This window comes from Dicentrarchus labrax, unplaced genomic scaffold (assembly GCF_905237075.1).
Source record: "Dicentrarchus labrax unplaced genomic scaffold, dlabrax2021, whole genome shotgun sequence".
NCBI lineage: Eukaryota > Metazoa > Chordata > Actinopteri > Moronidae > Dicentrarchus > Dicentrarchus labrax.
Genome location: NW_026136719.1, coordinates 24,911,062 through 24,923,234, shown reverse-complemented (window position 1 = coordinate 24,923,234; position 12,173 = coordinate 24,911,062).

The window sequence follows — 12,173 nt, the reverse complement described above, 5'->3', positions numbered from 1 at the left end:
CACATTTCTCACATTTTGCCCCCACACCCTAATAAATGATGATTATCTACCCTTACTACGGAAAAAAAATACACAGTACTCACAATTACAACATGTGTACAATCCAAGAAATCATTTTTAGACTGATAGCTGAGGATTTTCTACAAATTTTCAAAGTTTTATGCTGTATCATGTAACTGTCTTGAACCCAGAATGTAGTCACATGTCAGTATAAGGTTCCACGTCCTCACAACTTTTTTCAAACAGCATCCTCAAGAAGACACCCCCAGACTAAGCACAGATGTTGATATACAGTACACATCTGGGCCTAATTCTTTTCCCAGCGACATGCATTAGTTGACGATCCTTGCGATCATTTGCTGACTTTGGCGAGTGTGCTCAGGAGAGGACCATAAATTATTCTCTGGTCCTGGATGTGAGATTTAGTGAGGTGAGGTCCAGTCAGACCAGGAGCAGTGCAATCTTAGCGTAGCAGATTTACAGTCGCTGCTTAAAGCCTCATTATAATGGCCAGTAAAGGAACTGTATCAGGTCTGAGGAGCAGCCCCAGAGACTTGCCTGGCATTATAAATTTGAACTCCGAAGACTTTTGAGTGCAGATCAATGGGAACTGATTAGGTTTTGACCCCACTTTGTCAGGTCGAAGGGGACAGGGTCATGTACTGCACAGTGTGTTCATTTGTTTGCAAAATTATATGTGCCAGACATATTGTTTATACAGAAAATAAATTATTTTCACAACACTTGAGAATCCAGATGCAGGCAGAAACAAAAAAAATGTATGTAGAAGACTGTACTAGTGTTTTAGTTTTAGTCTTTTTTTGGTCTGCTGTATTCACTACAAATGATTTATATTTGACAGTACTGCAGATCATTTCCCAAATATGACATAAACAGACACTATTAGGTTAGGCCCTTAGCAGAAATGTATTTTTCCGACCTCACATTCAGCAACTGGTGTTCATTCATTTCTGTATGTGACGTCACAGTATATCCACTTGCAGAGACTTTAAACTTTGTTTGAATTGTAGAGGATCCATTACAGTGAATATTATGTCTGCTTTGGTTTTACTTTGAAGTCATGGTTGAGTGTTATTCAGTGCAGAAAATCTGAATTTATAACTGAACTGCCATAAGCAAGTGGGGTTCAGAATATACATCAAATTAATCTAAATCACTACTTCATGCTGTAAGAAGTATTGTAAAATTCACTTTTGTAATACATTGGCTGAAACATGCTAAAACTGGTATGCTCTTGAATTGAGCTTGAATTTAAAAAGTGATATCCTACAGTTTCATGGGAATCATATTTTCTATCACTCGTTCTGTTATTGCAAACCAAATTCTTACTAATGTGCAAAAATGCTTGAAATACACTGTCAGCTGCACTGTTTTTATCAGAATTACCATGATATTTGAACACTGATCCCATAAGCACCAGTCATGAAAGTATATTTTGAATATACAATGAATTGCAGTCATGAGTGGTGAAACATGACTGCTCAGAAATGAACCATGTGCCAGTTCATTTCGTAAGTGGCTGCCTACTTCATCATATTACACAGTGATGACAACTTACAGGGACACATTCTGTGAAATACTCAATATCTACAATATGATTTCTGATTGGAGAGCAAGAAGGCTGTTTAGACTTTGGATTAAAGCCAACAATCCTATCACTAATAGCATCTCATCCATAATAGCTCAATGGGTAATTGTATTAATACTTAATTATTTCCAAAAAGGAGGTTTGTAGACAGCCTGTTTCTATGGAAGCCCTAAACAGTCATGGATTCAAATGTTGTTATCTTGAGATCACACAAGTTAGATAATTATTGTGTTATCTTGGGATAACAAAGCTCTTTTTCGTGTGATAAGTTAATTTATCAAGAGAAAACATCTAGAAACAGCAGTTTATGGTTTTAATTCTCTCTCTCTCTCTCTCTCTCTCTCTCTCTCTCTCTCTCTCGCTCTCTCTCTCGCTCTCTCTCTCAATTCAATCCAAGTGGCTTTAGTGATATAACTGCATACAATGTTGCTAAAGCATGTTAACACAAAGTACATACTCATATTAGACATAAATACACAAAATAAACAATAGCAATATAAAAGAGCATGGAGAACAAAGGGGCTATGGAAGGTAGGTAAGAGTAATAAAAGATATAAACCTAATGTGAATCTATTGAGATGTCACCCATTCTCCATGTTGGTCTTCTTGAACCAATGGCGGTGACATCCTGCGAGCTGATCTGCGCTCATTGGCTGTGCAGTTTCTACTTGTGGTAGGTCGCAGGTGTGAATGCATGTATATGTCAATCAAGAAATTTGATTAGATCAGTTGTGCTTGGTCAGACATCCCAGCATCAATAAAGGTTAAACAATTAACTTTTGGTCATTTGTTTAATGAGAAGTGTGATTCTTTAAAAATCATGTTCATTTACATTACAGTATTATGTTTCAATTGTCCAATCCCAAGCTCCTTGCGTTCCTTATAATTTCCTCTAAAATGGTTGTATGTTCACACACTACATTTTATGGTATGCAGGCACACAAACTATTTGAGAGAATCAAGTGATGTTGGTGAATCTATTTTTTAAAAATAAAAAATCTGTCTGGCCCTTTTGAATTATGAAGTACAAGCTTTCCTTTTTCATAGGTATAGGGGCAACATTTTAAAGGTTTAAATGCCACTAAGCCTAGCCACAAGAAGAAAAGCTATGTTGCCACACAATTCACCGCCTTAGCAGTTTAACGCCTTTAATACAAAAACATATATAAGTCATTTTCTGGTCACACATTTTGTTAACCACAGCATTGCTCATGATGTGGCTCAGTGGATTGTTAGTTTGTCTGTTGGTTGGTCTCCAACACTCTGCTGTCTGCACCATATAACTGGACAAAAACTGGATGTAATGTCATGAAATGTGGCTTTCGTGTCCCCCTCAGCCTCAGGATGAATTATAATCAAATCACATATTTCACCAACATCAGGGCAAATTAGCTTAGAACCTCAGCATGCTAACAAGCTAAACTAAGGAGGTGAACATGGTCAACAATACACCTGCTAGCATGTCAGCATTGTCACTGTGGGTATGTTAGCATTTAGCTCAAACACAACTGCTGCAGAGGATGTGAAGCGATCTGTTTTCTAAACAGCTTTTTGCTCACAACCCTAAATCATCTTAATCAAGTTCACTCTTGTGGGAAGCCTGTCCAGATTCTCAGTGAACACAATAAAAACAGGAAACAGCTCTGAGGATCAAACATATCTGACCGACTGACAACCTCCCAGTGCTTTAAATTTTAGTGGAGTTGAATAAAGTTGAGTCAAAGAAAACTGTTAACACTATTTAACTGCTCATTGGATATCCATTGAGGATTCAGACAGTTTATGAGTGGCATTACTACTAGCCTTGTTGGGTTACAAATTGTCTGCATTGGTATTATGAAAAAAAGAGCCCAAAACCCCTTAAACTCTCAGTGTTGCCCTGTATCCTAAGCCTCATTCTTTATACAAAAGAACATAACACAGAAGATAAACATTTATTTAAAACATCTCACAGCAAGAAAATTGACTAGAATAGCCACAACAACCTGGGCTACACTGATAATACACAGATAATAATTCAACCAAACCAAGCTGCACAGCTGAAAAAGTGAAATACACCTGGAACTGGCTTTATAAATCAGATATGAAATAATGCCTACTCTGAAGGGGCTGTTTGACTTCTATCTGTCTCTGCAGTGTGAAATATGAACTCTGCGAGCATCCTGACACGTTGACACATCGACAGGCAGTTTGTGTATGCGTGTGAGACACATCCCTGCATGCCTGGGAAGCGTGATGGAAGAGAAATGGCTAATCAAGGAATTGCTGCTGTTGCAGTACCATGTTGCACCGCTGCAATCCCACCCTGTGAGGGATATATATCAAGCAGGCAGTTCATTACCTGGAGTGCTTGGCTCCTGTACCAGAGAGGCACAGTCTCATGTGAACGTATCGATTTGCCCACCATCTATTGCCTACAGAGGGATAAACCCCTCACTGGTTCATGCACACTTTTTTAGTGCTATGATGATAATCTATAGATACAGCTGATGTCTTTCGTCTTTTTGTGTATGCATAAATATATGAATGAGTGTGTGTGTGGATAGTTTCCTGTCATGTTTCATGTGACAATTTTGTGTTTTACTTGAGTATATTCATTTAATGGTTCTTTGTACTTGCATACCACACCACTGTATACACTCACCTTTCATCCCAGTATGTTATTTGACAGCAATAATTACTAGTTACTTTTCAGATTAAGATTACAATACATCCGAAACATGTGACGAGCAAGGGAGGTATTAGCTCCACATCGACCAGCTATAAGAGTGAAATGAATGTAAAAATTAAAGGTACCATGTGTAACATTAACTAGGATTTATTGGCAGGAATGGAATATAATATTCATAGGTATATTTTCATTAGTGTATGATCAACTAAAAATGAGAAAAGTTATGAATTGTTACGGCAGTGTTCCTCTTGGGTCGCCTTCCGTAGAGGTCGCCATGTTGAACCGCCACATTAGCTATCCCAGAAGGGACAAACCAAACACTGGCAGTAGGGGACGTTCATTTTCGCCAGTTTCACGTCCACCATTGTTGTTTTTTTGGAAAAGGAAGGGGTGAAACGAGTGAGTTGCAATCTGCAACTACACTGCAAGATGCCACTAAATCCTATACACACTGGACCTTTAATGCAGCAGTATTACCAGTCAGATGACACAACTTGATACTTCTTCACAAAAGGTTACTCAAACTATGTATGTACTATATATATATATATATATATTTATATATATATATATATATATATACTGACAGTTCTATGCTGATACCACTGGAAACTCTCTAATTGTTTGAGGCCTGCCACTAGAACTGCTCATCAGTGGCCACTGGCAGGGATCCGATGTTTAGCACTTTAAAAGAATGCATTATACACTGACCACAAAACTAATTACTTATTGTTCATTGATTCATATTCCTGCAAGCAAACCATTTCATAAGCTGTTTTTTAAAAAGGCGGTGTGGTGGGACTTTAAAGAACTGACATTATGTTAGGAGGCATTATTTTTGCACATATAGCTTTTCTCTCCAAAAAAAACTAAAACAACAACAAATAAACAGAACAGAAACAGAAATTGAAAGGGAGAGCAAAAAACGCAGAATTCAATAGTTGGCCAGTTGTAGGTTTTATCTCAGCGGCCCATATCTGTTGCGTCAGACAGAGTCAGTAATGGATAGTCTCTGGAGAAGACAGATTAGCCTGTTCATTAATGTATTCAGCTTCTTGGTGATAGACAGGAAGGTGAGACTGCTCCCAAATGTGGTGTCCAATATGTCATACAGCAGGGGGGAAGAAGATAAATGGTGTTATACGTGACACCTGCAGGACTTAATGTCACCTCCTGAATGTACTCTGCAGTGCCATTTTTTACAGCTCAGGGAGGGGTATTAAACCACACCTGTCTTGAGGCGCAGCCCCACAAATCCTGAAGGAATTAATTGGTCTGGGTCATCCCTGATCTCCTCTTCCCCCCAGAAGTCTGATTTAGAGGTGGCCTTCTCCTAATGTCCACAGTCAAGGAGCTTGTCTGGTCGTTTTAGCCATCAAAGCCTTCACTGAAGTGAATTAAAAGTTGAAAGGCTGGTTTACCAAACTGTATGTCACAGATTAGAGCCTGACTGACCAGGAACTGAAATAAAGAGCTGTCATACTCTGCTGGTTGTTATATTGAAAGAAGTTATAGCCTTTTAAATGGTGCTCCGGAGACAGAATAAATAAAAACAATTTGAGAAAGAAGATATAGCAACAGGATTATAGGCCTCGACATACACCACAATGTCTGTATAAGAGCCTGTACATATACGTGAGTTTGTGTATGTGTGTGCAGGTGTATTTTTGTTTGACTGCTCCCATTTTTTCCACATGTGTAAATTAAATGACAAAACACCCCTGTGTTAACAGAACAGTTGATCCCATTTGTCACTGTGGGGCCTCTTACATAGGCACTATTCTACTGACATGTATCCCCACAATCACAACCAACCGGAATCAATTCTTTCTGCCCTAGATGAGATCTTAATGTGCTCAGAAAGGTGTGTCTAAGCGCTCCTAGACAAGAGCCCGATCGAAGCAAAGTCATGCAAACTGTGTCTATCTGTAAATCTTTTCTTTCTACTTGTTTGGTCACAGGGTAGATGTCGTAACAGAACAAATACTGAGATAGAACAAGCCAGAAACAAACAATGTAAGAACAAATAAACAAGGAAGCAGGTAGGTTTGTGGGTGGTGCTGCTAATGGTAATGCAAATCCAGGTCATCACTGCATATAACCTCAGCTGTCTGAGGAACTGTGACTGCCTCATAAAGTCCAAATGATTTAAAATCCTCACAATGTCCTCAGCCATTGTGCGTTAAAATGCTAATCACGGCAGGAGAAATCTTCTGACACTTTGAGAGAGAAGGCTCACGATTATAAAAGAAGTCCGTTCATTTTCTAGTCTTCTGTGTTAGTCGTTGCCTGTACATGACAGACAGGGAAACAAAAATGTCGATTAGTAGTAAGACATTTGAGTGAAATTATGTTTTGTGATGCAGGTTCAGAATATTGATTGTTTCTCACCTCATGCACAAAAATTGACAAAAGTATTAAAAACCTTCACCACAAACTATAGAGGTAGTTTATGACTAACCGTAAATATAAACCATTATCAATATTGGTGAATACTCCACTAACAAAATGAATAAAACTTCTTACAATATTATTTAGAAAATTGAAAGTCATCTTTCAGCTTTCTGACATTTAGTTTTATTATAATTTTGCCCAGTTCTCCAAAGGTACATCAGTTCCACCATGGAGGATGTCTGTCTTTAAGTGCATTCCAGTAATGTATTGCAAACAATCAAGTTGTCCATTCTGTTTATTTTGAAAATAAAATGTTCTTCTGTCTGCCATTGAAATTGCAGCATTATAAATTCTAATGATATATTCAAGCCTCTGAGCTCATTTCAACAGGAAGAACAGGAGACATTGGTCCTGGCTGGACATAATCATGATGGAGTAGGACTGACAGTGCAACCCCGGTGTTATTGGACCTTGGAAGCTGAACTCCCCTCCTGGGGCTCATAGTGGGGTCAGAGCTGTGCAGATTCAATCAATGCCTATCAACGCTGGACATGGAAATGACCCGCCTGGGCCTGACCAGGAGTGTGAGATGGGTAATACACCACTATGAGGGTGGTCCCAGTGGGATTATGCATCTTTAGGAGCACAAAAATGTAGTCCCCTGTTAGATGAGGTGAGAAGAAACTCATTATCCTTTCGTTTGATATAGTCAGAAAAGAGTAAATATGACTTAGGTTTACTGGTAGAAAGCACTACTTTGGAATGAAAATGTCCAGGTTGCTATCACAAATTGTATCTTCATGTTCAAAATATGGATCCATGTGAATCCATTAAAACACCACAGTCACTAAAACACAGTTAAATTAATAAGGTGTTCCTGGAAACTTCATTTTAGAATGAACAGTTGTCTGTTGTAACTGATGTTACTGACCTATATGAGACTGGAGCTTTCATGACGCAACTATATCCTTTTTCGCAGTTGTTCACTGGATGCAGTATCCTGGGTTAATGATGTCTGTACATTTGTCCAGGATTATGTCTCTGTGATTCAATTTGGTGTCTGTGTTACCATCAAACCAACTCTCCAGGGAGAGAGATGGAGAGGATGAAGCCTTTCTGTCAACCATGGTACCCAGGAGACCACAGAGGCCCTCATCATTGCGGCAAGCTCATCCTGGGGGGCTGGGTTCAGATGGTGAAGTGACTGATTGCTGTGTGTCTGTCTGGATTGGCTGCTAATGATGCAGGGCAGGGATAATCAACTAACCACAGGGAGCATGGCTGGTAGTTACACCAAAATAAGTGAAACAGATTGGACGTGAAGCTACATTTCCAAAATGGAAATCCGACCATCCATCAATTAGCTGAAAGCAAATACCCTCAGGCCGAAGAGGATAGTTTGTTAATGGTGGAGCTGTTCTAAAGTTTAACCACAAAGGTGCTGTGTCTGTATTGCATATCGGAGCAGATACTGTGATCTTCACTTGTGGCGTAATATAATTTTGTCAAAAATTAGGCAGGGTGTACAGAGGAAATTTGATCTGGTTGTCTCTACAAATTATGCATGCACTGCTTGCACAGTCTGTAACAAAAACATATTGTGGCATTCCCCAACCATCAATCCAGGTAGCTTTTCAATATTGAAAATCAAAGATCACAGCAATACATTTTCTTAATCTCCTTTATTTTCATGAAAATCCATTTAAAGGTCCATCGTGTAATATTTAGGACAATCTATTGGCAGAATATGGTAGGAAGGGAATACATATTCATGTGTATGTTTTCTTTAGTGTATAATCACCGCAAATAAGAATTGTGTTTTTGTTACCTTAGAACGAGACGTTTTTATCTAAAGAGGGAGCAGGTCCTCTTCCCCCGGAGTCCCTATGTTGAACCGCCATGTTTCTACAGTAGCCTGGAGCGGACTAAACAAGGCCGCTAGATAGGGCCTTTCGCGTTTTTCATGAGTTTCGAAGTGACAGTTACCTACACGCTTCAGTGCATGACATGCTCTTGCCTGTCCCCTCGTATACCCTCATCCTTTAGTTTCATTTCATTTCGAGGCTAGCTGTCTGTCCGTTTCCAGACTGTGTGTTAAGCAAAGCTAACCGAGTGCTGGCTGCAGCTTCATATTTACCTTACAAACATGAGAGTGGTTTTAATATTCTCATGTTCACCAGAAAGCGAATAAACATACCTCCCAAAATATCAAATAATTCCTTTAAATGTCTGAGGCATTAGACCCCTTTGCTACTTTCTTTTAAAGAACCAGTGTGTTTTTATGTCTTATGCCCTTGAGGGTTATGTATGAGTGTGAATGTAATATGAAGATGATTTATTTCTTCAATGTGGCATTTTATTGCTTTCATTTCCTTTTGTTTGTCTAATATGAAGACACTTTGAAAGAAAGCCAAATGAGTTATTTGATAGAAATCTTCCTGCTATATAATGTGACTTTTCATCCTCAGCTTAACGATCGAGTTATGTGATGGCATGAATGAAAGAGCCTTAATTTCCTTGGCATTAGACCAGAAAGCAAGGTCAGAGCAATGTCTTTGGGATGATTGTATGTTGTGATCCTAGTACTGCATAACTTAGTCTGAACTGCTTTTTTAAAATGAATTACGTCTGTATTCATTTACAGAATGATAGCTGGTGTGGATGACTTCCAAAGGAAAAGTTTGACACAGCCTCAGGCTATAATAAGACCTTAGCATACACTGTTTCTTAGTAAGTTAATAGGATGAAAATGTAAATGTTTTTTTTTTCAAATACATTAATTCATTCTGCAATGTAGAATAGTACATAGCTGCTAAAATGGCTTGCTGTTTTATTCTAAAACTCTTAAATCTGCTCTGCTCTTCTATAGAGAGCAATTTGACCTGTCCAAAAAGTGTGTTTTGTCAGGTCAGACTACATTTAATCTCTCCGGCTGTTGGCCTGGTGAGCACTACGGAGAGGTTACCGACTGGTCCACAGGTAGAGGTAAATTGGATGTGTCACAGCTCGCAGGATTCCAGATGGTATGTTGCTCCCCTTGAGACCCTCTCCTTCTTGAAGTCTCCACTGTGATCAGAATCATTGGTGGAAAATGTTATCTGCCACATACAGCTTCTCAGCACAGCCACCATATGTCCCCAGCTTTTCTCATTGTATGATATCCCTCCCTATTCTCCACACCCGTCCATACTCACAGGGCAAGACAGGCAGACAGTTAGACAGGTGAAAGACAATCTTAGAAACTTTCCACATTGTCTTGCTCCTCAGTCACGATTCTCCTGTGAAAGAGAGGATCAAGCAGATGGTCTCGTGAAGCAGGATTTGTTGGATTAGTTTGCTAACTTTATCTCAGTCAGAGTCACAAAACTGACCAGTTATAGCAAATTGTTATACAGTTAAAATTTGTTGAAATACAAGCAGTAAAATTATGATGATTACAGTACAGATTGAGAAGCAGTTTCACACAAATTTGTATACCATTGCAATAGTATTTCCACAATAATACCCCCATATACCTAAGGTGAGATATTTTCAGTCTCATTTCAGTCAACTCATCGAGATGCACAGAAAGGCATCAGTATGTTTTGGACAAAATGTGTTGTACAAAATGTCCTTTTAGGAAGTCATGGTGCTAGACTTGCATGGTTGCACACACGAAAAGTTACAGAAATAGCTGTGTGAAAAATGACAAGGGAGCTTTCCTGCATATATAACTGAGTTAAGTAGGCACAATTGTCCAATTATCTGTTTTGGAAAGTCATTCAAAGTGATTCTTTGCCCAGAAAAGAGGATTTGGACATTGTTAGACAATCTGACATGCACTTTGTTTGAAGCATACTGATGTCGTAAACGTGATCCAGATGAAAATGATAAACTTCTGGCTTAGTTCCACAATGTCAGGAGGTTTAGTGGATGCACTGTACACTCTAATGCAGCAGAAATGAACAGTGCCTTGACTGATGAAGAAAATGATTTATTCAAAGCTTGATCTCCAATTCGACTTTTGGTGCCTGCTCAGTTCTAAGCTAGTTGATACAATAAGTGTATGCTTAACTGTCAGCACCTCAATCATAACTCGGGCCAGGACTGAGTAAGTGCTACTCTCTGACTGCATGTGCCTTCCATTTCAGGCCCGTTGCCCAGGGCCAGGCAGGGTATGATTTAGATGATATTTGTCCTCTTAGCTAATTGATTTAAGCTGGGCCTCCTTCCCCCATTGTCAGCCTGTCAGGGTCTCTCACTGGCCCTGTAAACTGTATTAGCATTAGGGCGGATAGATTGGCAATGGTGCACTCATTTACGAGACCCCTTCCACCGGCCCATTTTACCTCCTGCCAGAGCAGCAGTGCCCCAGAAAGTAAATAGACTTTGGCTTGAATGTGATTAGGCAGCAGTTTACTTGGTTAGACCACATGAGGAACAGCAGATCCCACTGAACAGCGATGCCCCACAGATAACCTTCATCAAATTAGATTGGCACAACACAGTCCATTTATCCATTACACTGTAAAATTTGTGAAAAATATATGACTTTAGAAAATATTAGGACTGCCATAAAAAATGTATTTGAATCTTTTCATGCTTTGATATTGATGTTTCACAATAAAGTTCTTCTTTAACCTCTTCCCGCATCTGTTCTCTATATCTCTAGATATCAGTATGTATATTGGCTTTAACCTGGATTCATGCTTTTATTATAGAAATAGCAAGGTATGAACACCACACTGTCATTATCTCATTATATAAAGCAAGGACACAGCATCATTGATGAGATGTGTTACAGTGAAGTTGATAGTGTTACAATATGCTTTAAAATACAATGTCAGCTGTACAATTCTCCTTCAAACCCGACTCCATCTGTAGCTTTAGCTTTTTTACAGATGAAGTAAAGGGACTGCTGAGACACTTCTGGTGATACCACTGCAGTTCAAGGTGACATTTGCTCTTTAGTCAGTACTATTTGAGAGTAATGGCCCTCTGTGGGCTCATTGGAGAAACACTTAAGTCGACTACGACCCATAGAATTGACAAGTGCCTTTTTAATGTAATTATGTTTTGGAAGACACTGCTGTAAAAAGTTTATAAAACCAATTTGTATAATACACTGTATACCTAAACTACAATTCCTTCACAGCAATAAATTTAAACTTTAAATAATAAATAATATAAAATGATTTCTATTGTTCAGTTTTGTACATTATTCCACATTGCTTGCTCATGATATCAGTATTTCAGTTTTTTTTCTAGCCATTGTTCTGGATGCAGTGCTCTTGTAGGGTCTTAGTAACTTCAGTGAACTATCATGGTCCAATGGGGGGCGATTTCCCAAGATGCTTGTCAGAATCAGGACGACACCTCTGATTAGATGCTGGAAATAAGCCTGGAGGTTTGTGCACAGGTGCTATTCACTGGCCTGATCACTCCCACTGCCAGACTGCATCTGATGCTGTTGGGCTATGCTCTAAATTGTATTGATGAATTGCAATATTGTTTATTACT